This window comes from Heptranchias perlo, chromosome 3 (assembly GCF_035084215.1).
Source record: "Heptranchias perlo isolate sHepPer1 chromosome 3, sHepPer1.hap1, whole genome shotgun sequence".
Classification (NCBI taxonomy): domain Eukaryota; kingdom Metazoa; phylum Chordata; class Chondrichthyes; order Hexanchiformes; family Hexanchidae; genus Heptranchias; species Heptranchias perlo.
In genome coordinates, this window is record NC_090327.1 from 123,940,929 (window position 1) to 123,957,783 (window position 16,855).

Consider the following 16,855-nt stretch of genomic DNA (forward strand, 5'->3'; position numbering starts at 1 on the left):
CATAAGAACACTGACTACTGATTGGCACCCCATCCACCACCCTAAACATTCACTCCCTTCGCCCCCGGCGCACCATGGCTGCAGTGTGTACCATCCACAGGATGCAGCAACTCACCAAGGTGTCTTCGACAGCACCTCCCAAACCCGCGACCTCTACCACCTAGAAGGACAAGGGCAGCAGGCACTTGGGAAGAACACCACCTGCACATTCCCCTCCAAGTCACACACCATCCCGACTTGGAAATATATCGCCGTTCCTTCATCGTTGCTGAGTCAAAATCCTGGAACTCCCTTCCTAACAGCACTGTGGGAGAACCTTCACCACACGGACTGCAGCAGTTCAAGAAGGCGGCTCATCACCACCTTCTCAAGGGCAATTAGGGATGGGCAATAAATGCTGGCCTCGCCAGCGACGCCCACATCCCATGAATGAATTTTTAAAAAATCAATGGAAATGAAACCTGGAAGATTACAAACAGGACTATGGTTTTTACATGTCTCTGGTTTAATTTAGGTTGCAGTTACACCTTAATTGGCATGAATCACTAAGTTCGGTGACTTCTTGCCTGAGTTATACCACACATTCTTTTTGATTCTAAGTGGTTTCAGCATCACATTGGCACAGATTGTGTAGTTTAACCTGCCTATTAGAGTACACTGTGAATAAGAAACATATGCCTTTTAGCATATCTGTTCCAGTTGTTACATAAAGTCATATTTTTTAAGGATTCAAAGCACACAGGCTCAAGCCAATCCAACAACAATCATTATTTAAGCCCCAATAACACGTAAAAATGAACAGTTACACATCATTCCGACACATGAGCTTCATCCAAAATAATTTGAAGAAACAAATCTACATGTACAAGGTTTTTAAGTCGTTATGACCCACACAGCATTAGTAAGGATAGACTGGAGAAGCTGGGATTGTTCTCCTTTGGAGCGGAGAAGGTTGAGAGGAGATTTGATAGAGGTATGTATTCAAAATCATGAAGGGTCTAGACAGAGTAGATAGAGAAACTGTTCCCAATGGTGGAAGGGTCGAGAAACTGAGGACACAGATTTAAGGTGATTGGCAAAAGAACCAAAGCGACATGAGGAAAAACTTTTTTACGCAGCAAGTCGTTATGATCTGGAATGCACTGCCTGAAAGGGTGGTGGTGGCAGATTCAATCGTGGCTTTCAAAAGGGAATTAGATAAGTACTTCAAGGGAAAAAATTTGCAGGGCTACGGGGAAAGGGCGGATGAGTGGGACTAGCTGGATTGCTCTTGAATAGAGCCGGCACGGACTCGATGGTCCGAATGGCCTCCTTCTGTGCTGTAACCATTCTATGATTCTATGAGGATCAATGTAAACTGCTGCTAAATGCTTTTTTAGCCTTGTTTACATCTGCATGAAAAGTTAATTTGCATCCCTCCTCCACCTCCCCCCATCCATTGAAATGATTAATAAACTAAATGTTCGGTAACCCAAACAGTGAAATACATCAATTTATTTATTAATTCATATATTTATTTAAACTCTTGGGCTCTTTTTATTTCACATACAGGCCAAAGAACTAAGTCCTCAATGTGAAAGTAGTTTCTGGGGTACTTTACCATAAATAAAACAGATTGAAGGCCTATTATATACTAACTGGCAACCAAAACACAAGGTAGGAATGTGGCAAGGATCAAAGTCAGAATGCGATGTACAAAACTTCAGTTTTGTTCACGTTGAACTTTACAGTTTCCCTATGAGTATTGGGTTGTTACTTCAGCAGTTATAGCTTTAACCCCCAGAATAATTTCATATATTTAACTGTGTAGGTGTGCTTGCAAATCTTAAGAAACAGACACCAAAAAAAAAATCAATGCAACGTTATCAGCAAACTGATACGAATTATTAATGCAAATGTGCCTGGAAACACATTATCAACACACACATACAACTTTTGCACATACATATTCCTCAACGCAAATGCAGTTGTCCTGAGGGTAAATCAAGAGCAGATTGTTTACTCCTACTCGCTCCTTCTCACCATCATCTGCACAAATGAAATCGAAGTTTAAAAAATTGCAAAGTTTTAGAAAGACAATACAGTTTTTTTTTGGCAATCTCCTGACACCCACACCAAAGTCCTTTCATGTGTATACAGATGTTGCCGCGCGCCCCGCGAGACCCCCCGGCGCAGGGGCAACAAGGCGGCTCGAGCTCCGGACCGCGTTCCATTCTCGCGCTGCTCTCTCTCTCTCTCTCACTCACTCTCTGTCCATTTGCAACAGCAGCGAGAAGATCAGTGTCCAAAGACGCACTCAGATATACAGTGCTGTCCCCTCAAAGCAACAACAGCAATCTCAGTGCAAAAAAAAAACCCCTACTGCTGCACACCCGAGAAAAGAACCGATGCACGCAGCTAAATCCAGCTTCCTCTCTCTTTGCCCTTCTCTCTCACACACACACACACACACAAATATCTCTCTCCCTCTCTTAATTTATTTTTTCTCCATCTGCCCTCATTGTACTTACAGTTCACTTCATCAAGGAATTTCCTCGCACAGTCACAACCGCTTGTGCAAATCACTCCCTTTGTAAAAAGAAAAAAAAATCCACTCCACTAAATATGTAACTGTCTCTAGAGAAACGAAACCTCTTTACGATTTATGGTAAATATATATATATATAGTCCTCGCCAACCAATCACCCAGCTCCGTGCATTGTAATAAAAATTGCAACTTGTGCGTATTATTCTGGCTATGCTTGTGTGTGCGTGTGTGTCTGTATGTGTGTGCATCATTTTCAAAGACGTAAGCACTTTATATATGCACCTATCATCATTTATAATACCATTTATATATGATCATATTGAAAATGCTAAACGCTGCTTTATGCAGACACCAGCAACTTACCGAGGCGCGGTGTATTAGCAGCAAACATACCAATGCAGAAAAAAAAATACACGTCTTGGGTTCCGTTGACTTGATTTAACTTTGTAGATTGTTTTCGTGCACTTCTGTTGGTATAAGATGCTACCCAAAAAAATAAATAAACAGCGGTTGCACAGAATATGCCTGGGGGAAGGTTACAAGTTAGCGATTATTGTACAACAGATCCCCTGTTGTTTAATTTCTTGTATTACATTAGTGACGTACGCTGGAACCAGGCAGGAGAGTAATGAAGTGACAGGGGGTGTGAGTCAAGCCAACTTGTTCAGTAAAATCCCGCCCCTCCACTGCACTGATCGCTGACTATCAGCATTGACAATTTAGGTAAAGCACTACACAGCTATTAATGAGACAGCACTATTTCTTTTTTTCCAACTGGGCCTTGGCGCGATGCCAATGCAACCAAACGCTAAGGCCCATTTACTAATCGCTGAAAATATAAATCCTTTGATTTAATAATATTGTAGAGGTTGGACTTTTAAATTTGCTTATTTTTGAAAAAAGCAGCCAGTGGATTGTAATATTATATAAAAAACGGCATGTATTAAAATACATTCCTTTGAGTGCTTTGCAAAAGTGAAATACAATTGTGCTCAGATCCATCCTAAACCACAAACGGAGCATTAAGATTATACACAGTGTACTGAAATTTTTATTTAAAATACATGCAATTCCTACCAATTTTTTGCCATTATAAATGTATAATGATTGCAGCACCACCGCTGGCAGGAGGATGTAATTACAGCGTGACATATTTACATGGGTGGTTTACATTATAAATGCGGACATACATAGAATTGCAGGGTTATAGGGAAAGAGCAGGGGAGTGGGATTAATTGGACAGCTCTTTCAAAGAGCAGGGGAGTGGGATTAATTGGACAGCTCTTTCAAAGAGCTGTCCAATTAATCCCACTCCCCTGCTCTTTCCCTATGGGCCAAATGGCCTCCTTCTGTACTGTATGATCCTATGATTCTAAATAACTTCAAAATGGGGATTGAATTACATCTGTGCGCCTTGAATCAATGATCCTCAATCTTCTAATTCCACTTCACCTTGGTCTTAACTTCTCTTGCGTATCACAGCAGGAGATCCACGGTATTTATATTATTTATATACAAAACCTACTGCAGAAGTTTGTTTTAAATTTAGTTGAAGTTATAACGGGCTGAGAATGTGCCTGATTAGCTTCCTGATGAATAGTAATTATGGCGAGTGGAAGAATTGGCATAATTCTTAAGCTGATGCCAATTCTTGCACTCGCCATAATTACTATTCATCAGGAAGCTAATCAAGCACATTCTCAGCCCATTAAACCCTCAACAGAATTTAAAACAAACTTCTGCAGTAAGTTTTCTATTGCGTTGGAAGATATTGACTGTCACTATTTTATAACGTCCTAATTGAAGTCCATATAATGTATGGCTCAAACTAAGGTAATATGCCTTACCTTTGAAGTTTGATACTGTAGTATATGGGATCGTCTGAAAATTAAACAATTATATTTACATGTATTTATTGCAAGTTGAATTTAAAGTTACTTCAGTTTGGTATAACAACAGAATTTTCAGCAAATGCAGGGGGATCTGCTACTGCGCTGGGGGCTAAACTAGAGAGACCATCCAAAAATCACTTTGGAAGACTGGTAAAAACTCACCAACAGGCTTTTCCTGTAAGCAAAACTACACTGTTAAATTAAATTAACTCATTTCAATAATCAAACTTCTAACGCTTTTGTCCTAGACCCAGATGTTTGTCTTTTTGGCGCTCGCATCACCATATGATTTGAAACCATCTCTCTCTATTATGATTATATCCATTGTGATTTGATAACATTTTGAACTTTACTTTCTACCTTTTATTTCTACCTCCCCTCCAAAGCTCCGTATGGCTTAATACCACAGTCGCCCACTGTGCCATCTGGAAGCCCCTTACCCTTCTCTTTAGTTCTCCCCACCATCATGCGCAATTCTCCAGCCAAGAGAATCTGCATGCATCTTGCCTCCAGCCTCTACCAACACAGTTCTTGAGTTAGCCACTAGAAGACGTATGAGAGCAGTTGGATGAGGGGGTAAAATAGCTTACCTGCCACGGGTTTCCCCTTCCTCTTCTGTGGATAAGCATCTGACTGCTACATAGCTCCTAGCACTAATGATCTGGTTGAGGTTAGGAACTCCCCAGGTGACAATTCATGGGTATCAATCCTGGTCCTAAAAGGATATCGAGGCACTGGAGAAGGTGCAAAAAAGATTTACAAGGATAATACCAGAACTGAGAGGATATACTTATTAGGAAAGACTGAACAGGCTGGGGCCCTTTTCTCTAGAAAAGAGAAGGCTGAGTGGTGACATGATAGAGTCTTTAAGATTATGAAGGGGCTTGATAGGGTAGATGTAGAGAAAATGGGGGGGAGACCAGAACTAGAGGTCATAAATATAAGACGGTCACTAATAAATCCAATAAAAAATTCAGGAGAAACTTCTTTACCTAGAGAGTGGTTAGAGTGTGGAACTCGCTACCACAAGGAGTAGTTGAGGCAAATAGCGTTGATGTATTTAAGGGGAAACTAGATAAACACATAAGCGAGAAAGGAATAGAAGGTTATGCAGTTAGGATGAGATGAAGTAAGGTGGGAGGAGGCTCATGTGGAGCATAAACACCGGCATAGTCCAGTTGGGCCTAATGGCCTGTTTCTGTGCTGTGAATTCTATGTAATGTAAATCTATGTAATGCCCCCACTTTCCATATTTGGACAGTAGCTGCCTGCAAAATTGGAACTCCCAAACAATTCTCCAATACTGTACATCCATAACCTAAGAACAGTTCTTTTTTAAGACACCAGCTTAATAGTTGCTATGAAACATCATGGGGTATTATTAAAACTCATAGATCTGTTTACTTATAGGGGCAACCCTATTATCAATTTTAGACATAGGAGTAAAAAAAACAAGGTAAAGTTAATATTCCATTAATTGCAATCAGTAAACTATTATTAGTGCAGTAGTAACTTTACCTAATAATTTGATTGCCCTAGTTTGACTCTACAACAAAAATGTCAAAGTGCCAACTGAATTTTTAAAAATAATTTAAACCTGGCATTGTTTTTCAATCACAGTGATTGAAAGATAAGGAAATTCTGATTTTTAGCCATCCATAGAAATACAGGCAAAAATCATTAATTTAATTGTGGAAAAAAATCTCTCAATTTCTATCTCACATCTATCTGCCTTTAAGGGTTGACTTTTAGCAAAGATGTGTAGGGGGTGGTGGTGTGTGTCAGCTTCACCTCTGACTTCTGAGCGGTCCGAATCGCTCCCACTCCCTGGGTTCTCGACCTTGGACTTATTTGGGGGTTGTGACAAAGTGCAGCAGACAACTGGTTTTGGTGCAAGAAACTTTGACCTTTATTCAAGAGAGAAAATACAACACAACAATCTTAACACTCTAATAAAATGGGGAACACTTCAGTACACGCGAGGGAAATTACAGTAGAAAGATACCTCACCCCTCCCAATCCCACTGTACTAGTTAAGTTGGACTCTAAAGGGCCAGAGATAATGCTCATCAAACGAATCCTTGACAGTAATTCACCCAGAGGTAAGTCAGAAATAGATTGTAGAGTGGAAACTTTGCGGATCTTCGGTTTTCTCACGAGTTGGTTTTCTTTGGTCGCAGTGGCCCAATATTACCCGGTTGGTTGGTGGCAATATTCGGTTGGTTGTTCCGTAAGGCCCTTGTTGCCGCGAGATGTCTGATGGTCACTGGGACTGTTGCTCTGGTTTCTTCTTGTGTGTCGGCCTGCTTCTAGAGCTGCTGACCTTCCCTATCGAACTGCTTTCCTTGTTGTTCGCTGGAAGCTGCTCTTCCTTCCAGAGACAGGCAGAACAAGACAAGCAGCCCACCAGAGCCAGCAAGCCAGAGAGAGAGAGAGAGAGGTTTCGAGTTTCTATATCCCTCTCTTACAATGGTCTTCGTCACCTTTTTTTTAAAAAAGGCACTTCATGTCTGTTTAAACAGTTCTTACAAAGTCCTTAAGAATCTTTGATGGCTTTTTGATGGTCTCTCATCATGTTGCAATTGCTTCTCCCGATGGGTCATTGTTTTAATTCCGATTTGCTGATCACCTGGTATACAGGCTTCCTTTTGTATCCAACATCCTAGGTGTTGATCGGTTTTGCTTTAAAACAAAAACATGGCCCCACCATGTCTGGAGCAGTTGCCTCTTTCAATGGCCGACTGCCTTTTGAATTAGTGCTGAGTGTCGACCACCTGCTGTAGGTTTTGCATTAAAACAGAGACATGTCTGAAGCAGTAATTCTCCCACATTCCATGTGCGTGTTGTGGATTCGTCTGGTGACCTCTCACCTATCCTTCCATCTTAGGATTTCAGTCAATGGCCAAAGTTTTCCATACCCAGGGAAAAGGTGAATTTCTTTAGGGTTTTTCTCCGAGTTTTGGGGGATCTGTGAATTTTGAGAATCTTACAGATGCTTCATGAAGATCTTAATCATCAATGGGTTAAGCACTATTTAAATGTTCTAAATGCTGTTAGAATTATTAAACGGTATTAAATTCTCCTCATACTCATTTAAACCATCAACACTTTTATTCCAATCATATCACTAATTGAACAACAGTAAATGTGCTTTTTGTGATCATATGCAGCATGTCGTTGAAGTACTGGTTGAGTCAGGTATCTAATAAAAGCAACTGCAGACACAACTGGCTAATTTGAGAACGCCAACTGTACTTTGAAGTGCCCTAAATCAGCAGAGCTTACAAAATAAATGAGATGTGTCAAACATGCATAGAAGGACAAAGAAAGATCTCTCAAATTAGCTTATCTCAGGCTGAATTTCTATACATGGATTGACAAATGACAAGGAAGAAGTCACAAATAATTGACCGATGGTTAGGATATAGTAGGCGCTTGTTAGAGGAGTGATGTTGGGATGAGGAAACGTGCTGAATAGGTTGTCCCAGGGGTTGGTGTTGAGACTCCCTATTCTTCCTAATTTAAAATAACAATTTGGATTGAGAAGCTCAATGGAAACTGATCAAAATCGCAGATGATACCAAACTATATGGGGACATTTAAACACAATTGTAAAGTACAGGTGTCATTCGTCAAATTGTACAGTGCTCTGGTCTGTGTACTGTAACTTGATCTGTTCACCAAGATACAAAGGAGATATTCAAGCTCAGGAGGCAGTTCAGAGACGAGGCATAAGACTTAGCATCAGAAGACTGAGTTATAAAAGGAAAAAAGAAAGACTTGCATCTATATAGCGCATTTCATGACCTAAGGGCGTCCCAGAGTCCTTTACGGCCAATAAAGTACTTATTAGTTGAGGGATAAATATTGCCCAAGACACCGGGAAAACTACCTTGCTCTTCTTCAAAATAGTGCCCTGGGATCTTTCACGACCACCTGAGAGGGCAGACAGCACCTCTGACAGTGCAGCACTCCCTCAGTACTGCATTGAAGAGTCAGCCTAGATTTTGTGCTCAAGCCTCTAGAGTAGGACTTGAACCCACATTCTTCTGACTCAGAGGCAAGAGTGCTAGCACAAAAGCTGAAGGAATTTAGGCTTTTCAGCCTTGTAAGGAAACAGCTGAGAGGTGACCTTGTGGAGCTACATAAGATAGTAAATGATAAAGCAAACATAGACCTGAAAGACTTTTTCAAATGAAACTGTGACAGTAGGGCAAGAGGACACGGGTTAAATTGAATCAATTTCCGCCAATGAAACTTGGTGTTAAAGCATTCAAGGAAGCCAATAGAGTTCAAGCAGTAAACAGAGCAAGAATATCATATGAATTCCACGGAGTCTTTCAGTACATGCAGAAGCATGGGTACAACACCAAGTCTTACATTGCTGGACACATTAAAGGATGAAGTGCAGGAACAGCAGGAAAGAAAAGGTACGAGGGCATAAGAGGTGGACTATTAAGACTTGCTACTACCTAATGCACTATGATTGTCAGCTACCTGGAGCTCAAAGAGGAACAGTGTGCGCAAAGTGATCTGTGTCATCTTCTGGAAGCACATTTGGAAGCAAGGACCAACGTATGGATAGCACTACTGGTAGAAGTGCAAGTAGCTGCACTAAAGGTTCATGCCTCCAGGTCTTCCGGGTGAGTCAACCAGAATGCAGTCCATCACTTATCACAGGTATAATAGATGCCTTGATTTGACATGCATCTGCATGCACGCATAAAGTTCGGTACCAGGATAAGCCAATTTTATGAGATCTGTGGCATTTCTATTGATTATAAGTCACCATGGAGAGCATTCAAAACACCATTTGTGCACAAGTAGGCAATATCATATTTTTTATGAACAAAAAGGGTTACTGCTTCATAAACATAAAGATGGCATAGATGATATAAAATTATGCAAGTTAATGCTTGTTTTCCAGAGACTAGTCATGATGCACACTTCTTGTTGCAATCAAGCATCTCCTGACTATTCGGGAGGTAAAACAGACTGCAAGAGTGGTTATTGCAAGACACGTTACCTACTCCTAACAAGGTTGATCATCGCTCAAGAAAGGGTGTAAAATGTGCTTATAATAGAGCACAGCTTTGACATCTTGAAGAAATCATTTTGATGTTTGGATTGCTTAGTGCGTACTTCACAATATATCACAGAGAAAGTTGGCAAAATAAGTTTAGCATGTTGCATACTACATAAGGGTCAGTAACCAGAGGACACAGATTTAAGGTAATTGGCAAAAGAACCAGAGAGGAGATGAGGAGAATTTTTTTTACGCAGCAAATTGTTCTGATCTTATCAGGATTAGAAGTTTATTTTTTCCACGGTAAGGTTGTTTTGGGAAATACTATACAACTAAATTGTGGAATTGAGTATCATTAGAACAATTGTGGAATTGAGCATCATTAGAACACTTCATATTTAAAGTGGTCATTAAACAACTTTATATACCTGAAATATCCTTACTTGCTGATAAAAAGGTACAAAATGGCTGCCTATTGGTCAGCATCAATGGTACAATTGTGAATGTGGGTCTGGCCCATGGAAAAGCTGGATAGGATGGGTTTATGTCCTCCAATAAAGTGTGAAATAGTTTATTTTTCAGAATTTGAATAATGAAGTTGATTTGCACAAGTTTACTGCACTTGTGCTTACAAAGCATGGGACACACACTTTCATACTGAAATGCTTTATACTTACAGAGAGAAACACATAGTGACTTCTTTGCAAAAAGGAGCCAGTATTAAAAATGTTAATAACTGTTCAAGATTACTCTTGTTATTTCTTCCAGCATCTATCTTCAATTTAACAGTGCTCCAAGGAGATGATTTGTGGTATAGTCATATGCATCAAAGTGCCAGCTGTAATTGGGACATAATGCAGTGGATTGTAGTCTTATAATTTCTTCATAAAACAAATTTTGCCTCTTAATACAAAATGTATTTATCGCTTTAAATAATCTTGGCTAATGCTGGCAAAAAAAAGGCTTGTGGTTACAAAGAACATTCCAGCATGTTTTTAGTGGGTAGAGAACGAAAGCAGGATTCTTTGCAAACTTTTTGTCAAGGGCTATAATCCTAATCAGTGACTTGCTCAAGGGCCACACTTTGCAGCTCAGGGTTAATTCATTATTTTCCACGGCTGGTGTACTATTCAATGATGGAAGTGACCATAGCTAATTCCAGTCTTGTCCTTACCAGATATCCTCAGATGTGCAATTCCAGCGAAGAATGACTATATAGTGGTCAGTAGTGAGAATCTATGCTGGTTCTTCCTGTCCCTAGCTAGGAAATGCTAAGGCAATTTTGTAACACCCTAATTGGCAACCTGACTAAGATCATCTAACTAAGCACAAACCAGGAGAAGCATATCAGCTACCTTCCTGGTTTGTATAAAAAATAAGCCATAACACAGAGGGCATTTTGCCCAGATCACTAAAATATAGTAGTCAGGTACAAAAAATAATCAAAAAGGCTAATGGAATGTTGGCCTTTATAACTAGAGGGCTAGAATATAAAGGGAAGTTTTGCTACAGCTAATCAAAACCATGGTTAGACCACATCTGGTGTACTGTGTACAGTTCTGGACACTGCTCCTTAGAAAGGATATATTGGCCTTCAAAGGTGTGTAGCGCAGATTCACCAGAATGTTACCAGGGCTCCAAGGGTTAGATTATGAGGAGAGATTACATAAACTAGGCTAGTATTCCCTGGAATATAGAAGGTTAAAGGATGATTTGATTGAGGCTTTTAGGATTTTGAAAGGAATTGATCGGGTAGATAGAGAGAAACTTTCTCCGCTGGTGGGGGAGTCTAGAATAAGGCGGCATAACCTTAAAATCAGAGCCAGGCCATTCAGGAGAGAAATTAGGAAACACTTCTTCACGCAGAGGGTGGTGGAAGTGTGGAACTCTCACCCATAAAAAGCAGTAGACGCTAGCTCAATTAATCATTTTAAATCTGAGATAGGTAGATTTTTGGTAGCCAAGGGTATTTAGGGATATGGAGCCAAGGCAGGTGGATGGAGTTAGGATACAGATCAGCCATGATCTCATTGAATGGCGGAACATTCGCGAGGGGCTGAATGGCCTACTCCTGTTCCTATGTTCCTGTGTGAGCCATCAGCGCCATTGAAGGAAAGAAAGGATCGCTAAGCTCCTCACTCGAAAACATAATTTTAACGTTATAAGCAATATGCCATCTATTCTTAAAGACACAACAGGTCAAAAATTACACCATGGAATCCGTCATATATGTAGCGTTGGTGTACATGCTATACCTCTATTTCACTGTTGTCATGCCAGACAGAAAAAAACATTAAATGAACTCGGCTACGAGTCATATTCTTATACTTAGACAACATAAAAACATTCATGGAAGTGTGACTCATAATTTCGGTTTTAATAAGGTTGGCGAATGATAAAATGGCCACTGACTAAGGTAAGTCAATAAGGAAGATGGTAAATATGATTCAGTTCAAGCCTGCCTTAAAAAAACAATTTCCTTCACAGCCAACTCTGTTTGATGTAAGGCTGTGAAAAGAGCAAGAATTATTAATGTGCAGATATTACAAGGGACAAAAAACTGATTAATTTAAGTTTCCCTACTCTAGCCTAGAACTTTTGTAATTGTACAGTGCTATAAATTCAGTATTTCATATCTACTTTGTTTCTTTATCTTTGGTATTTTATATTCCTAAATTTTATCAGCTGCACATGTATTTAGGAAATAGTTTTAGGTCATGCATATTTTTGAACACAGTTATATTGGAACAAATTAGTCACTGCTTTTATTATTAGTTGGCTAAATATGTACAGTTAGCTAGTGGGCACACTCCTAAATATAAATCCAATTGAGAACCTTTGCTCCAGTCCCAAACTTTAGAGTATTCTCTTAGCTCAGCTATAACACAAATATACAAAACCGTTAGATGAAAACAAAAAGTTAACCGTCGAATTGAAGGACACATCATCAAGACCTGGTCTGACTTGTTCAGACAATGTTATTGAACTATTTTTTAAATTGCAAAATTGATTTCTTTTTCTCTCCAAAGATTTGGCAAGCAGTTTTATTTTGGACCCAGAGGAAAAGTGCATAGATTGTGACTGTGTCCTTTAATTGTGGGATTTTCAGCAGCATTAAAATATTGTGGGCTGGTGGTATATATTCAAGAATTTGTTAGCTATCCTCGCACTCATGGAGACTGTGGCCTCTTTCACTATTAAATTGTGCTACGTGCATTTCAGTGTATAATCCCTTTGTGTTGGGATTTTGTACTGTAGTATAGCTCATCATCTTGCAGGCTCAGCAAAAAGAAATGCATTACCAGACTACCTCAGTATCCTGCAGTGCTCTAATCCACTCTCAGAAAATGGTTCACTAATTAAAAACAAAAAGACCACCTATTTTCAATAACACCAACTAAAAACACTGCTTAGAAAAAGAACTGCACTGCTCGAGAGACTCATTACAAGGGAAGGTACTTGATATTTAATAAATTCCCCAAAGGCTTGTTTAAATACACACCCGCATCAAAACAAGCAACAAATAGCTTAAAATCAAGCTTTGCAACTCTCTTCAGCAGCACCTATACTAAAATTGGAAGGATACAGAGAAGATTAGCATGGCCCCTGCGCAAGGATGACACGCAAATTCGTGAAGAGTTCTAAATTTTTTGTGGCCCGTGATGGTGGTGGTGGGGGTGGGGGGGTGTGTCACTCTGGCTGCCTGCCTCTCTTCCTTGGTCTTGTCCACACCCGGGTGGCCCTGGAGACGGAGCATGCGGTGTCTGCCGGTATGCTTGAGGCCTTCCGCGACCGGTGGGACTGGAGTGCGTAGTCGACGTCGGCAACAACATTATGATTTAATTTGATTAAGTTTCCTTTTTCTTTGGTATGATTTGGGTGTTTATTGTTTGTGCCCTTCTAAAAAGAGGGCACTTCTGTTAAATTTCCATTATTTTGGGTTGATGACACTGGGGCAACCCAATGTTTCCTAGCGTGTTTATTAAAAAGAGGCAAGTGGCTCTAGGCAGCACTGAAGCTCATTAGTTTTAAACCTATTAGTTAATACAGAACTACTCATTCTACAACTGCGTTTCCGAAGAAGTGACCTATTTTCGTCATGAGATAAACACCCGTGTTAACAGATGTTTATCTTGTAATCTGTTTTCGTGCAAGCAGTTCAAATACTGGAATTTAAATTATGTAAAGATACTGAATGCCTTGCATCACATTAAGTTTAGTGCAAGGTGATCGGTTATATTGATATTGAAGTGAAATACGGTTCTTATTTTCCTATATCCTGGTCGACCCACTTTGACTGCCACTTTGCATTTTCAATTCCACAGGTTAGATCAATTAAGCTTCAGGCTATGTAGATCTACATTGAGTCAGCCAATGTAGTAGGGGAGGGGGAAGTAATCGATATTTTCTGAAAATAAAAATAAATACAGGTCATTTATTTCTAAGTCCAGTAGCAGCCATTGTGCATTAACAACCAGTTACAGCTTACCAGCTATGATCTAATTAATATATAAGACCATTTGGAAAATCCAGCACTAAACTATTGCCTGCTCACCTCCTCTCCATGAAAACAAAAATTGTTAGAGTCCAATATGTTCATAACAAAGACAACAGTTAAATCAAAGCTGTTTAGCAGCTTAATAAGTAAAATTCCTCTCAGTTGAATAACTCAGTGGGTATCTTGTAACTATGAAATTGAAATGCATTGCAGTAGTGAGAGGGTAGAGAGCTGATTCTGAAGGGACAAGTAACGATTGTCATTCTTTACCACCCCCAATACACAGACTCTTGCAGCCAACAGAAATCTCCTTGAAATGTTATTTCTTTCTGTATCTGATGACAGTGAAGTTTGACAGGGTTGTATATAATAAAAAGATGACTGCGGATTGCCAAAAAGCACATTTAATATTTAAAGGGACTTTGACCTTTGTCCAAAATATCTTGAAAGATGCTATTTACAGAGCTCTCTGTAAATAGAGGATTGTGCAAAGGCAGGATTGGTGACACAATGACATAATCATATCATTGAGTGTCTACTGTGATAAATGTTTAAAGTCAAATGAAAAAAAAAACGTATGGTTGCAGATTTAGTGCCTATTACAGCAAATGACCTCATCCAGTGACCAGGATAGCGGAGTTGGAGCAGAATGTTTAGAAAAGTTTGTTCCTGGCTCCTTGGCTTTAAAGAGTGCTATAAAATAAGCTACTGAGAGAAGCCATGCATTTCATGAAATAAGGAATGCATCCACAGTTCACATAACTGACCGAGCTAACTTCACTCTCTATAGGGGAATGTCATACCCTATAAATTACAACTTGCAACATATCATAGAATCATAGAATCACACTGTACAGAAGGAGGCCATTCAGCCCATCGTGCCTATGCTGGCTCTTTGAAAGAGCTATCCAATTAGTCCAACTCCCCTGCTCTTTCCCCACATCCCTGCAATTTTTCCCTTCAAGTATTTATCCAATTCCCTTTTGAAAGTCATTATTGAATCTGCTTCCACCACCCTTTCAGGCAGTAAATTCCAGATCATAACAACTCGCTGAGTAAAAAAATTTCTCTTCTGGTTCTTTTGCCAATTACCTTAAATCTGTGTCCTCTGGTTATTGACCCTCCTTTACTCTTTCAAAACCCTTCATAACTTTGAACACCATTCATGCAATAATCATGAAATTATCCATGCAAAATGAATACAATAACCTAACATAACTATAAAAGATGTAATTTCAGGACATTTTACCCCAAGACTTTATTAATAACTTTTAAAATTAAACTAAAATTGAAGGCACCATTCCTGAGTCATCAATATCCTCTTCAATCTTTACATGCACATTGTCTCATCTGGCACAAAGTTCAAATGTAGAATATCTCCATGGAGCCAAAATTTACATTTTTCCCCGTAAAATGTGAGAAATGCCTGTTTTTGTTGAGATACACGAACCGCTAACAAAATTGTTGGAGTGCACAATTGTTGGAGTGCACAATTGTTGGAATGAACAACAAAAATCATGATCCAATATATGACGTACCTGCAACAGTAACCCTTTAAAGTTTCTTAAGCAGGGAACAAGCAGCTTAAAACAATATAAATATTGGACCATTCATTCATTCAACAGTGCATAGTTGTTGTAGGAAATGGTTGAAGGGTAATTGGGAGGATTCTAATTCACTGACAAGATACTCCATGTGCTCAGGTCCGTAATGGTAGTCTTGGCTTTCCTGTGCAAGAATGATTTGAAATACATTGCAGATAAAAATACTAATTTTCACACTGGTAGCAGTTTTCTACGTAGCAGCCTGGTCAAACTATTTTGACGTACTGCAATATTTTTAGATCTTAATAGCAGAATGTATTTGCCAACTAAAATAAAAATGTAATATGAAACCTCTGTATGCATTTTATATAATCAGTGATGGTAGTTTTAGAATACAATACCACAGGCACAGATCAAAAGAAAAATGACTTTCAAAACACATAAGGCTTTATATGGAATCCTTTCAAGATATTCAATTAACTGGTAACCTAATTATTAAAAGGGTGTTCTTATCTGTTGACTTTAACTGCATTAAACTTTCATAACTTGTGTATATGACACCCCAACAAGAAGATCAGACTTCATTGGCCAACTTCAAATTGTCAAGAATTTTGTGACTGGAAGAATTCATACTTTCCTGGCTGGCCTCCATTTTGCACCCTCCGTAAACTTGAGCTCATCCAAACCTCTGCTGCTTGTATTCAAACTCGCACCAAGTCCCGTTCATCCACCACCCCCTGCGCTCACCGACCTACTTTGGCTCCCGGTCCGACAACGCCTCGATTTTAAAATTCTCATCCTTGTTTTTAAATCTCTCCAAGGCCTTGCCCCTCCCCATCTCTGTAACCTCTGCCAGCCCTACAACCCTCCGAGATCTCTGCGCTCCTCCAATTCTGGCCTCTTGCGCATCCTCAATTTTCATTACTCCACCACTGGCGGCCTTGCCTTCAACTGCCTAGGCCCGAAGCTAGATAAGCTGCGCCTCTAGCCAAGCTGTTCCAGTACAGCTACAACACTAGCATCTACCTGACAATGTGGAAAATTGCCCAGGTATGTCCTGTCCACAAAAAGCAGGACGAATTCAATCCGGCCAATTACTGCCCCATCAGTCTACTCTCAATCATCAGCAAAGCGATGGAAGGTGTCGTCGACAGTGCTATCGAGCGGCACTTACTCACCAATAATCTGCTCACCGATGCTCAGTTTGGGTACCACCAGGACCACACCTGGCTCCAGACCTCATTACAGCCTTGGTCCAAACATGGACAAAAGAGCTGAATTCCAGAGGTGAGGTGAAAGTGACTGCCCTTGACATCAAGGCAGCATTTGACCGAGTGTGGCACCAAGGAGCTCTAGTAAAATTGAAGT

The 16,855-nt window shown here is 39.9% G+C and overlaps 1 protein-coding gene, 1 long non-coding RNA gene and 1 other non-coding gene across 4 annotated transcripts in view; 1 reads left to right on the plus strand and 2 right to left on the minus strand.

The window, feature by feature from the left end:
* znf516 (zinc finger protein 516) overlaps positions 1-3,081 on the minus strand; it is a 189,912-nt gene extending 186,831 nt beyond the window's left edge. For both annotated transcript variants that reach the window (XM_067981937.1, XM_067981936.1), the window contains exon 1: positions 2,891-3,081. The gene's annotated coding sequence lies outside the window, so the exon portion shown is untranslated. The remainder of the gene's footprint in view (positions 1-2,890) is intronic.
* A 3,251-nt stretch (positions 3,082-6,332) lies between these two features.
* LOC137307230 (uncharacterized) overlaps positions 6,333-16,855 on the minus strand; it is a 42,763-nt gene continuing 32,240 nt past the window's right edge. Inside the window, exon 3 of the long non-coding RNA XR_010959079.1 lies at positions 6,333-7,387. This is a non-coding gene — a long non-coding RNA (uncharacterized lncRNA). The remainder of the gene's footprint in view (positions 7,388-16,855) is intronic.
* On the plus strand, positions 12,992-13,096 carry LOC137320295 (U6 spliceosomal RNA). Its single transcript, XR_010962456.1, has one exon. It is a non-coding gene; the product is annotated as a U6 spliceosomal RNA (small nuclear RNA).